The sequence below is a fragment of the Helianthus annuus genome, chromosome 11 (genome assembly GCF_002127325.2).
Source record: "Helianthus annuus cultivar XRQ/B chromosome 11, HanXRQr2.0-SUNRISE, whole genome shotgun sequence".
In the NCBI taxonomy this organism is placed as follows: Eukaryota; Viridiplantae; Streptophyta; class Magnoliopsida; order Asterales; family Asteraceae; genus Helianthus; species Helianthus annuus.
Window position 1 is genome coordinate 114,000,429 of NC_035443.2, and position 5,320 is coordinate 114,005,748.

Here is a 5,320-nt window from a genome sequence, read left to right on the forward strand (position 1 = left end):
CCATAAAGTGGGACCCAAATACGCCCCGTTACATAGTAGGCGCCGTCTGCCTTCTGTTCTAGTCGTTGCCTTAAGCCGTGTAGGGCTTCAGCCCTGACGTTTTCTGGTTTCAATGCCTCTGCCTGTGCATCTCGTATCTGTGCAGGAAGGCTAGACTGTATCGTAAGCTGCAGCGCTCGCACGCGCCGAGGTAAAGTGTCTTCTCGACTAAGAGCGTCAGCCACAACATTGGCTTTGCCTGAATGATATTTGATGGCGCATTCGTAATCGTTAAGTAGTTCAACCCATCTTCGTTGACGCATGTTCAAATCCTTTTGCTTAAGAATATGCTCGAGACTCCTGTGATCGGTGTAAATTGTGCACTTGGTACCGTACAGGTAGTGTCGCCATACCTTAAGTGCAAAAACAACAGCTCCCAGCTCTAAATCGTGCGTCGTGTAGTTCCGTTCGTGAATCTTAAGTTGGCGTGAAGCGTAAGCAATGACCTTGTCGCGCTGCATTAACACGCATCCAAGACCCTGAATGGATGCATCACAATAGACCACAAAATCGTCCGTGCCCTCAGGCAATGAGAGGATAGGTGCACTGCAAAGTCTATCCTTTAGGTGCTGAAAAGCAGTTTCCTGATTGTTGCCCCAACGGTAGGTGACACCCTTCTGTGTCAGTAGTGTAAGCGGCTGGGCAATCTTTGAAAAGTCTTTAATAAACCATCTGTAGTAACCCGCCAAACCCAAGAATTGGCGTATTTCCGTTGGCGTACGTGGTGCAGGCCAGTTTCTGATCGAGTCTACCTTGGATGGAACGACATGGATCCCATCCTTGTTCACTACGTGGCCTAAGAAGTGGACTTCTCGAAGCCAGAAGTCGCATTTCGAAAACTTAGCGTACAGCTGTTCCTTCCGTAGGAGTTCCAAAATAAGGCGTAGGTGCTGCTCGTGCTCCTCCTGACCCTTGGAGTAAATCAGAATGTCGTCGATGAATACTATGACGAACTTGTCTAGGTAGGGTTTGCACACCCTGTTCATAAGGTCCATAAATACGGCAGGTGCGTTCGTTAACCCGAACGGCATGACAAGAAACTCGTAGTGGCCATAACGAGTTCTGAATGCGGTTTTGTAGACGTCCTCCTCCCGGACTCTCAGTTGATGATAACCAGACCTCAAGTCTATCTTGGAGTAGTAACACGACCCTTGCAACTGGTCGAATAAGTCGTCTATGCGTGGAAGAGGATAACGGTTCTTCACCGTTACCTTGTTCAATTCACGGTAGTCGATGCACATTCTGAACGTACCGTCTTTCTTTCTCACGAATAACACTGGAGCTCCCCAAGGCGAAGAGCTTGGACGAATGAAGCCCTTTTCCAAGAGCTCTTGTAGCTGCTTTGACAGTTCCCCCAATTCTGATGGAGCTAGATGATATGGTGCGCGAGCTATGGGTGTTGCTCCTGGAGCGAGCTCGATTTGAAATTCGACCTGACGGTGAGGCGGTAATCCAGGTAAATCTTCAGGAAATACCTGAGGAAAGTCACGTACAACCGGTATATCTTCCAGTCTCTTTTCTTTCGTCGATGCATCCGAAACAAGAGCCAAAATGGTTGTGTGACCATTTCGTAAGCATTTCTGAGCCTTCAAGAAAGAGATGATGCCAACCACTGCACCACTCTTGTCGCCTTGTACTTCGAGAGGTTCTTGACCAGAACGTGGAATGCGAATAATCTTCTCACTGCATAAGATCTTTGCCTGATGTTGGGATAACCAATCCATCCCTATGACGATGTCGAAGCTTCCCAAGACTATGGGAATAAGGTCGATGGAGAAAACTTGACCGGCTAAGACGATACTACAACCCCTGACTATCTGCGTGGCTTCTAAATTCTTGCCATTAGCTAGTTCTACGACGTGTTTGGTGTTTAGGGGTGTTGATGTACGTTTTAACAATTTACTGGCTTTCACAGAAATATAACTTGTATCCGCACCCGAATCAAATAAAACAGTAACATAAATGTTGTCGAGAAGAAACTTACCCATAACGACGTTGGGATCATTCCTGGCATCACCCTGCCCTAACACAAATGCACGACCCCTTGCCTCGTTGCCGTTGTTGTTTCCCCCGTTGTTGTTGTTGCCATTGCCCTGATTGTTGTTATTGTTGTTGTTGTTCTGGTTCCTGTTTAACTGAGGGCGGTGCCTTTTGAAGTGACCTTCTGCACCACAATGAAAGCATCCTGTTGCTGATTCTGCTGTGCTTACGGTTGCTGCTGGTTCTGGTTCGCAGGACGAGGGCTTCTACAATCCTTGGCCTCATGACCCATCTTGAGGCATCTTTGACAGCGACCCTTGTTACACTGGCCACTGTGGTGTCTGCCGCAGTTGTTGCACTTTGGGAGGTTCCCTCGATATCCGCCCTGCCTGTGACTACCTGAAGAATGCTGGCTGGGACTCTGATAACTGTCAGTCTTCCGCTGCTGGGCCTGAGACTGAACTGAAGCTGATCCCTTGCTGGAATCCCCATCCCATTTTCTCTTGCTGTCACTGGGAGTAGTAGGAGTAGCTGAAGTAGTAGCAGTAGCGCTGATACGTTTAGGCAGTTTGTTCTGATCCACTGCCTGGTCTGTGATGCGGTGAGCCGAGGTAACATGGCTCTGGATCTCTGGCGCCAACCCTTTGAGATACAACTCAATGCGCTTAATTGGAGGGTCCACCATGGTTGGACACAGCACGGCCAGTTCGTTTGACCTTTTGGTGTAAGCTTCAATTTCCGATCCAGTCATCTTCAGATGGTACAACTCATCCTCCAGCTTATGGATGTCTTCCCGAGTACAATACTCTCTCTTGATCAGTTCCTTGAAATCATTCCAGGGTGTGGCGTTAGCAGCTGCCAACCCTAAAATCTGAACTTGGGCGTTCCACCAAGTTAGTGCTATTCCTTCTACCGTGCCAGTGGCGTATTTCACCCTGCGAGCCTCAGGGCATTCACACATCTCGAACACAGACTCGAGCTTTTCAAACCAGTGGAGGAGTCCAACTGCCCCCTCTGTGCCGCTGAAAGTACTTGGACGACAGTCCATGAAGTTCTTGAAAGTGCAGACAGGTTGCTGCGCGTGTTGACCTATTGTGTATGAATAGGACGAGATTAAATACGAGAGTTAATGCAGGATCTAAGGATCCTAGTATGAGTCTATACTGCAGGGTATACTACCTGCTTGAGCAGCTGCAAGTGCCGCAGCAACTTGAGCTTGAACGAGAGCCTCTAGCTGGGCTTGAGTCATGTTAATTCGTCCAGACATGATCTTCATTGTAAAAGTAGCGTAAGTGAGAATGGTTCGCGAGTAGGGCGATGACAGAAAAGCGTAAGCACGTAGGTATTCTCAGGCAATAGCATCATGTGTATCTAAGTGTACTACGAGCAAAGTTCTATACGTTTCTAGCAAGCAGGTAATAAACATAAACCTTATTACCTAGGATGTCGAGTCTTGCACGTGGAGCGAAGCGTCGTTGTGGATCGTTGAGAGCACTGTACTGGTTATAGTCTGGTTTTAATAAAAACGTTTTCCCATATTAAAACCAAGTTCTCTATAACCAATGGCTCTGATACCAATCTGTCACACCCCCAAAATCCACCCGCGGAGTACCACCGCTTGGGAGCGTGACTGACCAGGATCAAGCCACCAATCATATTGAACATGTAATTAAGTAGTAATAGTTATCCATCAATACGAAAGGTGTTTATCAAGACCAACATAGTTAAGTATAGCGGAAGCATAATGTAAAACCCAAACATAATTGTTAATGTATGATAAGTAATAAGTGTTTATTCGCGATCCAATTCCCACAACGACCTGCTCCTCCTTGTGCAAGCTCCAATAGTACCTAAGGTCCTGCAAGGCATGCAGCAGATAATCAACAACCAGTTGAGCGAGTTCACAGAAAGTAAGTTCATAACAGTAAAGCGTAAGTTCATCTAGTGGGGGGCTTCCCATGCATGTATGTACTAATGGTGGGGGTTTCCCATGCCTTGTATATATATATATTACTAGTGGGGGATTCCCACGTTTATCTTTACTAATGGGGGCTTCCCAATATTGGTACTTACTAGACTATTTGCAACCATGTGTTCTTCTTAATCCGAGAACAGGAATACGTACAAGGTCACGTAGGATTTACGTGAGTGCCCTTCCCCGAGGACAGTGGTACGCGTGGGGTTTACGTAGGATTTACGTAAGTGTCCTTCCGACCCGGAAGACAGTAGTAGGTATTAGTTTACGTAGGATTTACGTAAGTGTCCTCCCGACCCAGGAGACAATGGTAGATACTAGTTTACGTAGGTTTTACGTAAGTGTCCTGACTATCCTGAGGACGATGGTCTATAGTCTAGTGATTGCGTAAGTACGAGTAATCATTCCATATCAAACATTCCAACCCAATTCCCAACCCGGGAATCCCATGCCTTGGCTGTGTGAACTCACCTTGGGTTGCTCGGCAGATACACAAAGGAAAGAGTTCTTGAACTAAGGGTGGTCAACCACGTCCTAACAGGGTTACCATACAAGTCAGGTTTTGACTTCAAGTAATGCACGTATGAATCACACAAATAAACACGTTACGAACACGTATAGATCATGGCAAACACGTATTGCACGCTAACAGTCAATAGTATAATATAATCATACATTTGTGCGATTGAACGATTAGGCCCAATTGTACCCGGCCCAAATATCATAACAATTCAATAATACAACCTTGGCCCAAATAACATACATGAGTGACTTGTGCGATCCAATGTCTAAGCCCAAAAGGTAATCAACCCAAATAACATAACAGTCCAATAACATATCGGCCCATTTAATCAACACCTAAGCCTTGTGCGACCCGGGCAACTTGTACGATCCGGATAGCTTGTGCGAACCCTTTGGGTTGTGCGATCCAAACCAGCCCAATCCAACATAACACCCGGCCCAACAGTTACACAACATTCCCATTTGTGCGACCGGTCATGCCTTGTGCGGCTGGACATGCCTTGTGCGGTGTGACCTGGGCTTGTTTGGCCCAATAACACAACTAGCCCAAAACAAAACATACGTGACTCAAACTTGTGCGACTCACTGGTCCATGTGCGGCCGAGAACTCTTGTGCGATCGGTTTATCATCCGATCATTATGCATATTAACTTATTTCCCTTTTATTGTGTAAGATCAATTCCAACAGTTACCATATTAACAATTATTCGGTCAACACAATTAACCAATTTCCTATTTTTATGATCACCAATTAACATCCAATCTGTTTCAACTTAATCTAGCATCGATCAAACAGGGGAAATT